This window comes from Bubalus bubalis, chromosome 4, assembly GCF_019923935.1.
Source record: "Bubalus bubalis isolate 160015118507 breed Murrah chromosome 4, NDDB_SH_1, whole genome shotgun sequence".
In the NCBI taxonomy this organism is placed as follows: Eukaryota; Metazoa; Chordata; class Mammalia; order Artiodactyla; family Bovidae; genus Bubalus; species Bubalus bubalis.
The window spans coordinates 162,653,400-162,665,568 of record NC_059160.1 but is presented as its reverse complement, the minus strand read 5'-3'; the positions used below and the strand labels follow the sequence as shown (position 1 = coordinate 162,665,568).

General features: G+C 50.3%; 1 protein-coding gene across 13 annotated transcripts in view; it reads right to left on the bottom strand.

Moving 5' to 3' along the window:
- The window catches only part of C4H10orf71 (chromosome 4 C10orf71 homolog), a 51,402-nt gene that overhangs the window by 8,053 nt on the left and 31,180 nt on the right, over positions 1-12,169 (bottom strand). For 8 of the 13 annotated variants that reach the window (XM_044942419.2, XM_044942418.2, XM_006058538.4 and 5 more), the window contains one exon: positions 1,858-1,960. The exons of 3 other annotated variants lie outside the window; for them this stretch is intronic. The gene's annotated coding sequence lies outside the window, so the exon portion shown is untranslated. Of the gene's footprint in view, positions 1-1,857; positions 1,961-4,094; positions 6,913-6,985; positions 11,886-12,169 lie in introns of those variants that run through there. 2 more of the 13 variants (XM_044942420.2, XM_044942421.2) reach the window with 2 other exon arrangements.

Genomic DNA, 12,169 nt, shown 5'->3' with positions numbered 1-12,169 from the left:
GCACACAAGAAGCCTGAAACTGTATTCGTTTGATCCCCTGGACTAGGAAAGAGCAACCCACTCCAGTATTCTTGACTGCAGAATTTCATGGACAGACGAGCCTGATAGGCTACAGTCCATGGGATCGCCGAGTGTTGGACAGCACTGAGCGACTGAGTGCGTGCTCACACACACACACACACGCACACACACACAGTTCAACTTGTAACACTGAGGTGTTCACTTTGCAACCCTGAGGGAGTAACAACGCTGACTCAAGGTCAATTTGCTGAGGACCGCCTGGTGGGCAAAAGGGCATCCCTGAGTCCTTGATGACCCCGCAGGGCTGTGCGCCTGGTGGGCAAACGGGCATTCCTGAGGCCTTGATGACCCCGCAGGGCTGTGCGCCTGGTGGGCAAAAGGGCATCCCTGAGGCCTTGATGACCCCGCAGGGCTGTGCGCCTGGTGGGCAAACGGGCATCCCTGAGTCCTTGATGACCCCGCAGGGCTGTGCGCCTGGTGGGCAAAAGGGCATTCCTGAGTCCTTGATGACCCTGCAGGGCTGTGCGCCTGGTGGGCAAACGGGCATCCCTGAGTCCTTGATGACCCCTCAGGGCTGTGCGCCTGGTGGGCAAAAGAGCATCCCTGAGTCCTTGATGACCCTGCAGGGCTGTGCGCCTGGTGGGCAAAAGGGCATCCCTGAGTCCTTGATGACCCCGCAGGGCTGTGCGCCTGGTGGGCAAACGGGCATCCCTGAGTCCTTGATGACCCCTCAGGGCTGTGCGCCTGGTGGGCAAAAGGGCATCCCTGAGTCCTTGATGACCCCTCAGGGCTGTGCGCCTGGTGGGCAAAAGGGCATCCCTGAGTCCTTGATGACCCCGCAGGGCTGTGAGCCTAGGCCAGAACCACCCCCTCCTCTGGAATCTGTGTTATTGGGGTGAGTTGGGGGCCCTCTGTGGCTTCAGCCACTGTAAGTCAAGTTTTCTGTATCTTGAGGTCTTAACAATAGAGTCAGGGAGTCTTCTGGTATCCTGAATGCTGGGGTTTTGACCTCAATAAGACTGAACTCAGTAACACTGGGCTTTCTCTACTTCCACAATAGCATGGAAATAGGATACTTGGGGATCCAAATTAGAATCTTAGAGTTAAATAAACACCCCCAGTCAATTAAATACCACCTACTACTAGCAGATACTTATAATTTTTTAAACATTCATCTTCCATCCCCTCCTTTGAGCAAGAACACTTGATACCTTTTGGGAAGTTTCCTCCACTCTTGGCCTTCAGTCTTCATGGGGCTGAAAGTCAAGGAGCCTGCAGAGACCTCTCAGAGCCAAGGGCACATGTAAGACCCAAGGCAGCCTATGGCATTCTTTCTTCTGGAGTGATGTAAGGATGAAGGCTCCCTGCCCATCTTTGTCAGCGGCGGCACCTTCTTTTTGTCCTTTCCCAGCTTGGAACTTCAGCCTTCACCTTGAGTCTATGAGGGTTCCTATTTCTTTTTAATACTTATCTGTTTCTGATTTATTTGTCTAGTTTCTGTTTCTATTGCATGTGACCAAAAAACCCAAAATGATCTAGGGTTTGTGTCAGAATTCCAAACTGTTAACAAAAGCTGATCACTGGTATTTAGAGTATTCAGAAAATAACCACATTCCTTCTGCCTCAGGAAGAAGAGAGACCTCCCTCTTGCTGGCTTCATTCAGATACTTTCTTCCACTCTTACTTGACTGACCTGGGTTCAATGGGATGATCATAAAGTTGGCTTCAGCTTCCCCACTCCCACCTGCTAATCTCCCAGATACCCGGTGGAACCTTCAGCAGAGTAACTCAAACTGAAGGGGTCTCCAGGGCCCGGCTCTTGGATTAGTTCCGTACCTGCTACAGGAGTGGGAGCTGCAGGTGCCTGCCTTGTTGCGTTTTAGGATCTGTAGTTTTAAAACTTCTTTTCACGCTGACATTTGCTGACATTGCTACCCATCTAGAGAGAAGAAGAAAAGTGATCTTGTTGGAACCCCTCAGGCCAAAAAACCAAGCAGGTATTCAGTGCAAAAGATACCTTTAAATGTCAGTAATACAATTGGCTTTCAATTTTAGTTTTAATTTCACATTTGAACTCAACAAAATTCCAAATATAGGCAAGGTGGTTTTATATCCCTTCCAGTGATCATGAATTTGTGTCTGGCCCAAGAAACCTTAAGGAACCTGCTTCAAGCCTTTGGGATTTTTAATATGATTGGCTTAGTTGTGAATCACTTTTTGCTAGTTACATTGGCCCAAAGGCCCTTTTCCCCTGTGAATTAATAACTCAGGTTTTGCAGTAAAGAGAACTAGAGTTGTTGAACTTGAATCCACTCACAAGGAAGAAGTGTTCAATTTATTGTTGGCAGAAGGCTTGGATATCTGTTTCAACAGCTAAAAGAACCCAAAAGCTGCCCAGGAGAATTTTAAGAGTATTCAGAATGAAGTGTGAACTAGTTAAAATAAATTCACTCTGCACACTATAAATGCAGACCACTGGGGCTTCCAGGAGCCTGTCTTCATCTTGTAGCTCCTGGATATCGATCCAGTCCGCAGTAGTTTATTAATAATATTAATAATCATAATAGCTCAAATTTGCGGAGTGCATTTCTTTGGAGATGCCCAGAGGCACTTTGTGCTGCTCACTATCTGGCTAGTCCCCTCCATGACACCCGAGGCCATCCTTTGTGTCCTGACCACACTCTGGGTTCACCTTTTCCATAGCTCATGCCATATTGTCACCCATTATAACCCATGTGTCATAGGAACTGATGGTTGCTTCATTCGCTCCTCAATTAGAAAATTCCATGAGTCCAGGAAGGGAGTCTTATTTGACCTCATGTACCAAACATACCAACACAGAAGCCGGATAAGTGTTTGTGGCAATGCTCTGAATTGGGTGTCTTCAATTTGAATTTTAATGGAGGGCTAACAGACACAGAAAAGAAACGAGAGAGAGAAGTTCTATTGAGCAGGACCTGTGGCCTTGGGTCTTAAGGTGATTTGGAAAGCTCAGATTTGTGTCACTAACTAGAGAGCACACTCCTCTGTCTGCAGCTTTCCCTGGGTGCAACTTCGGGATGAGGGTAAAATCAGTGCATGTCACGTATGGACAAGACAGAGGTGCAGAAGGCCATGCTGCCCTTTATTCTGTGGACATTTAGGGAGCCATCACTCTGTGCTGGGGGTCACAGACTCACTGTCATTGCTGCTGAAACACATTTTTCAGAGGCCAGCACAAAACCATCCTCCTCCCTGCTTTCGACTGTTTGAAGGAAGCCAACCTCAGTGGCTGAAAAGTCTGGCTCATAAGAGCATTTTCCAGGTGAAAGAGTGCAGTTTCCCTCAGGCAACACGAATGAGGCAAAACAGCATAGTCTCAAATAATGCTGTAAACAAGGCCTTGGAATCTGCCTTGATGAATATATAGAAACAAGAATGAATATTTATTCATGGTGTGGTAAGTTCCTATTTATGTCTATGCCTTCAAAATCAATTTCTTCTTTTAAATGCTTCCTGACTCCTCACCCCCTATTATTCCCTTGACTCGTTTACTCTGCCTTTAGTCTCCCCTTCCCCAGGGGATTGCCCAAGGGGGAACTTGGCTCCTCCTCTGACTTAACTTCTAAGGTGCAATCAAGACCGTTGGCCACTATCTTCCTGGGAAGCTCTTCCGTCTTGATTTGGGAGATGTACATACTTTACATCTCAGCCTAATGGTTCATCCCTTATCTTCCTCTCCTGGACGGTTGGATTTCCCCTGCACCTGGTCCCAGGACCTCTTCTCCTCTCCCTTGATGGGCTCACCAGGAGATTTTAGCCACACTCGTGGTTGCCAGGAGCTTCCATGCATTGATTGCATGTCCAGGCCAGGTCACCTGTCTGGGCCCAGCCTCTGTCTCCATCTGTCCCCTGAACAGCTCCACAGGCTCGCACACTTAATATGGAACCCACGACCTTTCCACAGGCCAGTTCTTCCTTTAAGGGTCCCGGAAATCTGACTCCCTGTGACTGCTCCCTCTCCCTCTTCCATGCCTTCCCTAAACCGAGCCATTTCCAGGTCCCACAAGTCTCATCTTTGAAAGGCCTCTTACCCGCTGCACATGATTCCCATTTCCATGGTCCCTGTGTGGCCCCAGCTGCTGTCACGTCTCTCTTTGGTGATGGCAGGAGCCCATTGTCATTCTCTGCACCACTCCCAGAAGAAGCTTTTAAAGAACAAACCTGTTCATGTCAACCTCTAGTTTAGAACTGCCTAATGACTTCCCAGTTTGAAAGAAGGAAAATCAATCTCCTTAAACAAGTCTCCCTTTCCATCCTTATCTTGGACTATTTTTCTCTTCATGCTTGGCTTTCCAGCCACCCTGGACTTTTACCAGCTTCTTTGATATGCCATGCTACCTTCGGCCTCAGGGTCTTTGCACAGGTTGTTCCCTCTGCTTAGAGTTCTTTGACTCCACCTTTCTCCTGTTAACTGCTTAACTCCTATGCATACTTCAGAACCCACCTCACAAGCCCCTTCAATAAGGCAGATTCCTCAGGCTGAGTCTCTCTGCTGTCTGCTTTCACACCACGCTATACCCCTCTCCTTTGAAGTACTTATTATAATTGTAATTAAGTATTTAACTGGATGACTGTGGAACGCTTGTCTTTCCTGCCAGGCTGGACGCCTCACTGTGGCAGGGGCCCCTGTCTATCTGGCTCTCAGGCTATCTCCCCTTGTGGCACAGTGCATAGCACAGAAATATCTGTTTACAAATTAGCAAATCCCTCGGCTTCTGTCATGATATTATTCGCACTATTGACTGGCTTAGTGGGACTTTACTGAAAGTGACTTATAGTCCAGTAGTTCTAGAATTATCACAAATTTCAAATTAGTGAATTTGAATTCAGGTGACTTTAATTTTTCCTTTTGATTCCAAGCCCTAAAGGATATAAAATCTGCCTGTGGTGGGAGCTGGAAGCAGGCTGAGCAGATCATCCTTATGCTGGCCCACAGGCTGGCAGAAGGTGTTCACTCACACCATGGCATATGCCAGTTAAGCTAGGGCTGCGTTTCAGGCTGAATGTATGCTAGCATTTACATCAGGGAGAAATAAGTGACTTCACGACTTTGCCATTTTCCTATTTGTCTCTCTAACGGCACTCAATGCTCCACGTTGGGGAATGGTTTTGAATCTCTCTGGAGGGTTAGCGTCCAGAAAATGATTGTTGCATATGTTAACTGTGGTGTTGATTACAGACACATTGCAAATGGTCATTAGCTGAGATGATGCCTAAATTTTGGGTGTCAGCAGGTGAAGCGTTGGCATCTGCCCTTATACAGGCAACCCTGGAGCCTAGACAGACTTCTGAGAACTGCTCTCCTAACACTCCATCTGCAGATGCGGGACGCTGGGCAGGGGTCCTGCAAAGCACCAGAGCGCAAAAGGGGAAACGGGGTCCCCAGCAGGAACGCATCAACGGGGTTTTCCAGTTCAGCCTTCAGGGACGGGCCAAAGGCTCAGGTGACACAACCAGAGAAGACATGCGTGGGGCAAACTGGGGCATGCACGCACTGGGGCTGCAGCCGAGGCGGGAGAACTGTACTTGAAGAAGTGTTTTGTCTTCTTTTCATTGCAAGGATCATCTTTTTGAACTAAAATATGTCAAAGAAGCCAGATCTGTGGGAGCATCCCCATGAATCAGCTTTTTCTCACTGTGAGCAATGAAATAGCCTTTGCATGATTGTTACTAAATTCTGACTCTTCCAAAATGTTTTCTCAAGTGATGCTTTTCCCCACATCATCCTGAATGATGCTGCAGAACTACTGTTGACTGGAATAAGTCATTTTGCACAGATACCCTTTTTTCTCTCTCTTGTTCTTTCTCGAGTGTCTCACATTCAAGGCCCTCTAGGCGGGCGAGGCAGCAGTTCCCTCACACCCGTTCCCGCCAGGCCTGCGGTGCCCTGGGCTTACTTCCCTGGGGTTGGTCCTGGCTTACTTCCTTGGGGCGGTAGTCCCTCTGCCTGGAATGTGTCTCTCTGTTCCCCATTCACCAGTTCCTGACCACTTCCTGCTTTCTTCCCCTATTCTTTATAGAATTAAAAAAAAAAAAAGTCACTGCATTATTCCACTGTATCTGCTATGAATCCATCTTCCCAACCAAGCTGTGAGCTCCTCGGGGGTGAGGTCCCCGGCTGCTTCATCTCGGACTGACAGGGTGCCTGTGTCGCGGGGGCCATTCGTCAAGGCTCTCAGCTGCTGCTGCTGAGTACGCTTCTTGGGCTACAAGGACGTGAGGACAGAGGTTTGTGGCGAGTGTGCGGCCTGGGAACACAGAGTCGAAAGCTCTGGTGCCTCACGTTCTCCTGGTCTCTCACGGGACTCGTGGCCGGCAGCCAGCCCGGGCCTGACAGGTCAGGCAGCCCCACCTTACACCCCACCAGGCTCTGAGGACAGGAGGTGGCCAGGGAAAGGGAACCTGCTGGCGCCCCTACAGGCCGTGGTCCAGACTGCCGCAGGTAGCTGCTCAGGGCTAGCGGGCGTGGCCGGTCCGTAGAACCCCAGCAGACTGCCCCGGAGGCCCCAGCCCCTTACTCCTCCACGTGGCTGCACACTGTCAGTTCTGAGATAACAGAGCCTCGGAATACTCCGTGTCGCACCGTTGCTGAGTGACAGAGGTGGGCCTGGGACCCCAGCCTGGCTGGTCTTGGAGTCGAGACGCAGCAAGGGAGGTTTCAGTTGGTGGTCTTTCATGGCTGGGTTGCCAGGTTGAGCAAATTAAAAATGCAGGACACTCAGAGAAATCTGAATTTCAGATAGAACAATGAACATATTTTAGTATAAGTATGTCCTATATTTGGGCCATACTTTATATTAGTCAAATTTCTCTATAAAATTAATCATCCCATGTTTGTGTTAAAAATAGGTACCCAGTATTTATTGAAATTCAAATTGCACTGGACATCTTGTTTTTCCATCTGGCAACCTGAGGTCCTCACCAGCTTTTAGTACCCAAAGTGGATCACAGTCAGAGGAAGCCAGTCCGGTGAGTGAATCCTGGGATGACTCATCACTTCGTGTTACTCTGCAGTTCAGGACACAGTCTGGGATCCATTATCACGTTTGACTCTTGTGACCCTGATGGAATGGGTTCAACAGGTCTTCATTAGCACCATTTTCTAGGCAGAGAAAGAAAGGCACAGAGAGGCACAGATACTGCTCAGTGCCATAGCATGTAAAAAAGAGAACTGGGACTGGGATTCCGTTCGGGTTCACCGCTTGACCACCCCACACTTTCTCCAGCATGAAGCCCTGGCCCCTCTGATCACTGGGCTCAGGCACAGAAGGGCGTGGCCTGGCTCCTGGAGTGGAGCTCAAGGGAGAATTGAGGATCCATGGAGAAAAGGATGGTTTATCATTCTGTTCACGTCCTAAGAACTTCACAGCCCAGTTTTTCATGACAACAACAGGAGCAGAAGTGACGATTCGGCGGGTTGGCACAGGCTCCCTCCTGTCCGGGGAGGCTCTGGTTGGCTGGTCTTTGAGAGCTGGGAGGGTTGCTCTCCGGCTGTAGGCAGGCCCTTCCCTTCTCCTTGTGTGCCTCCCAAGTTTGCACAGGAAGCCGCTGGGGTTTGCTTGGCTGCTGGGTTTGACCACTTGCCTGTAGTGTGGTTTTTGAGCTTGAGCTCTTTGGGTGGATTTAATTACCTTAATTGAATGGTGTTTTCAGTTTTCAGTAAAGGGGGAAGCAGGAAGCCAGTGGAAATGACAGGGGTTGGCTTTATCACACCCAGAGGCCCTAACAGGTTGGAATTGATTCTTCTCGATCTTTCTGGGTGGTTTTCTGAGACATGGACTCGGGGTTGCCTTGAGGAGCAGTTCAGTATAGTGAACCATGACAGCTGGCTTCCTCCAGCTTGTGGATCACAGATGTTGTGCACACAGCCTCCACCGCTTCACACTGGGCACTGCCCTGCTGGCCATTCTCGGGCCAAGCCCTGACCTCTCTGTGTATTTTCCAACAGTCTTCCTGTTTCAGAGGAATGTCCTTGTCTATGTCCTACGTTTTACATGGCAAAATCAACTTCCTGGTTGGAAAGGGGTGTGGATCTGTGTCAAGTGTCTACAGGGTGGCAGGCCCACTACTTCCATCCCCCTGTCTTCTTTTATTCCTTATGGCTGGAACTGAGGCTCCCTGGGTAGCTTGTCCCATACAGATTGCTGGAGCTGTATCACACCCGCCTTTGGCTCCAGGGCCCTGCAGTCTGGCCTTTGATGATTCCTCCCTAGCTAGTTCCCAATGCAACGATCGCTCTCTCCTTATAACTCCTCTGGACTTTTGGACATCAGAAACTTCAAGATCATTTATATTCTAATAGAGGTCGACATGGACTCTCAGAAGTCACATTTGAAGCTTGTTCCCACATCCATCCACTCAGTATGGATTGTTCAGTCCTCTGGGTTCTAGAGCTGGAGATCCAGCCCAGGCAGGGCTAACCTGTGCCCTCTCCTTGCAGAGCTGGGACGAACTGAGGGATGGCGCTAGGCTCACTTTGACGGCCTTGGACTGGTTTCCATTGGGCAGTGCCTCTTAACCATGAAAAATGCACCTTTGATTTGCACACAGGTCATAGCACACTTGGTTTGACCATTTGGCTCCACTGGTGTGGCTCTTGGCACTCCAGGGTAGGGGATTCTGCTTGCATCCTGGCCCAGCCTGGCTTAAATAACCCCAACCTAGGGGCTAGACTGGGAAAACCAAGGGTTCTCACACAAACCCTGAGGCTTCTAAGTACTGGGAGAGGACAGGGCCCGCTTTATCCAACCCCAGGAACATGGTTGGTTGGCACTGGGGGCCCCAGCAGCAGTGCCACGTTGGCATGCATCGAAATCCTTCCTGAATCACATCACACGTACAGGGGCCTCAGAGCCCTGCAGCATGTAGGAGTCCAGGGGATCCTAGGGATGTGACTGAAGAAACCAGCCCGCCTGGGCTTGCCAGGTGCAAGGAGCTGGCTGTGATCTGTAGTCACAGCCACTGTGGGTGTTCTCCTGCCCTTGAGAGAGAGCTGGGGAGCAGAGATGCTTTCTCTCTGGGACTCAGTGCAGCCTGACTCCCGCTTCCAGCCTTGGTCCCTGGTCCACTGTGTCTGGATGGGATGCTTCCTCAGGAACCTCCGAGCATTGCCCAGACCTGGGGCCATGTCTGGAGTTGGAGGCATAAGGAAGATTGGGTCTGACCCAACCAGTGCTCCCCATGACAGGAGGGTGCCAGTACCTGGTGTCACACACCCGGGGCCATCCAGTTGCAGGAGGTAAGTAGAGAAGCAAGGCACAGAGGCAGGGAGAGGAGGAGAACGACGAAGTGATGGGCTGGCTTCCAGCAACCTGCTTTTCAGTTCCATTTCTGTTTCCTGATTGCGTGGCCAGGGCGGGCAGAGCAATGTTTTGCTCTCTGGGGCAAAAGCCCTGCTTTGTAGCACGGACTGATTTGCCATGGCTGATTTCTGCTATGACCTGGAATCTGAGGCAAAGTTGGGATGAGGCATGAACATGGGCTTGTGGAGCCTCTGAATCCTGCAGACTCCCATCAGATTTGCAGTTGCTCTTATATCCTCAGGCAGGGCTCTCACCCCACAAAGGCTAACAGAAGCACTGTTTCTGATCATTCCTGATGGCTGGCATTGCTGAGAATCACTCCTTAAACCTCCTGGTGGCCAGATGGGTTGACTCAGTCAGTGCAGTCCTTGGCCCCTCCCCTCCATCGGAAGGACCTCAGGTCCAGCACTGGCCGGCTTTTTGGCACGGCTCCACTAAGAGCTCTCTGCAGACACTGGGGGACCAGCCTCGGTGGCCAGATGCTCCTTGGACGAGGGGTACTGGGCTCTCTTGTGAGCTCAGAGGTGCCCCAGTTTACCTTTATAGAAGTGATTATGCTGCCATCAAAGGTAAACGTAGGAGCAGAAGAGACCTGAGCCTAAACAACTCTGCCCTTGCCTCCTTCGTGCCTTCCCAGAGAGGGGGGTCAGTGCCAGCCACTGCCAGAGGGGGCCTTAGTGGAGTTGATGGAGCCATGAGAGGCTAAGAAACGAGAAGCGCGAAACTGGTAGAAATGGTTTTGATGCTCAGCCCAGTGACCTCTGGCCTCCTTGCTAGATGCAACCCAAAGTCCAGGGGCCACACCACTGCCAGGCCAGGGCAGGGGAGCTGCCATAAGCGGGCATAAAGCTCTTTCAGAAATACAGGGGCCCCTGAAATGCTGAGCCCTTCTGGCGTCTGGGCCAGATCCCAGTGCTACCCTGCATTTGCTGACTACAACCTTGGCTAACTTATAGGGAGTCTGTGAGCCTCAGGCTTCTTGTCTGTAAAATGGAGCTAATGATCTGTGTATTAATAACAGGGCTTCTCAGCCTCTGTACCACTGACTTTGCCAAGGCCCCTGGGGCAAGATCACTGCCGGCTGAGAACTGCTTTACAGAAGAAAGGAGAAGAACATTAGTAAGGCCTTTGGAGCATCCTTTGTTAGTTCATTCGTTCATCCCTCCCTTCCTTCCACCTTTCCCAGGAACATCCTGTCCTGTATTCTGGAAACGGTAGGAAGTGACATAAGATAGGAGTAGACTAGGCTCTTCTGGGCAGCAGGAGCTGGAGACCAGGGCGAGGTCCTGCTCCAAAGCAGCATCACTTTGGGCAAGTCACTTCACCTCTATATGCACGTGTGAAACTGGGACAATAAAAAACAACTTCAGTTCTGCCCCTGGCCCTGCTCAGGGGGTGTGTGCAGCTTCCTGCGCTGGAGTGGGTTGAGGAAAGGAATGGTCATGGAATTAGCCCCTGAGGCAGCCACTGCTCGAGATGCTCAGAGCCACCAGACTACCCAGGCCCGGGTCCTCCCCCAGCCCGGGGGCTGCCTGCACAGGAGAAGGCCCCCTGAGCCCTGTGAGCCCCAGCCGCCCTCCCGTGCACTTCACCCACACGCAGGCTACTGGGCGACGGGGAACGTGTGCAGTCTTTCTCTGCGTATGTTCCAGGAGCAGAGGTTTCCCTTGTTTTCCCCTCAAGACACAGCAAGAAATACATCTACATTACAGCCTACAGTCAGCGCAGAGACATATAATACAAAACAAGGAAAATTCACGAAGCAAACTTACTTTGCTTACATGGACCACTCTGATATTTTCATCCATTCCATAGTAGTCGTTAATAAAAAAAAAAAAATCTATGTGCAACGTTGTAAGTGATTTGAGGGCTCAATAATGAGTTATAGTCTGTAGTGTTTTTTTTTTTTTTTTTTTTTAAACTGTCCTGCAAAGAGTTGGACAGGACTGAGTGACTGAACTGAACTGAACTGAGACCAGAATCTGATCATTCCTGATCAGGCTCTGTTTGGGGCTGCCCTGTTTATAGTGATGCTAGGTTCTCATTTGGATGGAGAAATAGAGATCCAAGGCCCAAACACAGGGACTGTTAGGGTCTGACCGGATTCACACTGTTAGGGAGAGGAGAAGACCACCAGGTGCTGGGTCCACGAGCCAGGCCTTGCCTTTCTGCTTCACTGCTGCCTCCCTCATTCGCACAGCTCCTGGGTCTAACAGAGGGCCATTCATTTGTTAAGCAAGTGGATGAATGAGTAAAAGAAACCCCCATTTACAGAGGGCCTGGCATGAGACAGGCACTTTATATACTATATTATTGCTTCCTGTTTATTACGTAATTAGGAAGCAAGTCTGCAAAGTAGAAATTACGCTTCTCTTTTTACAGAGGAAGACCTTGAATCCAGAGACGTTTAATACTTGGTGGTGCAGAGCTTGAACCTGGGGCTGCTGGAGAGGGACAGGGGCTCTGCATCCTACATTTAAAGAGGCACTGCCAGGAGATTCTGCTTCAGGCCGAGAAACTGTGCTCGGCACCACCCCACCCCACCCCTGGGCACCCTGTAGTCCCCCACTCCTGGCTCTCACCCGCAGGGCTCCCTGGAGCTCATCTTAAGACCCACAGTCACCCTATCCCCTGTCTTCTGTCCTGGGCATCCCTTTCCACCTGGGAGTCCAGCTTTGGCAGGCCACCCAGCAAGGCTTTCAGTAGATGGACACCTGACTGTTCACTTAAGAGCTGCGGAATCAGTTAGACTTTGGACAAATCACTCAATCTGAGCCTCAGCCTTGGGGCTGATGGGAAGGTAC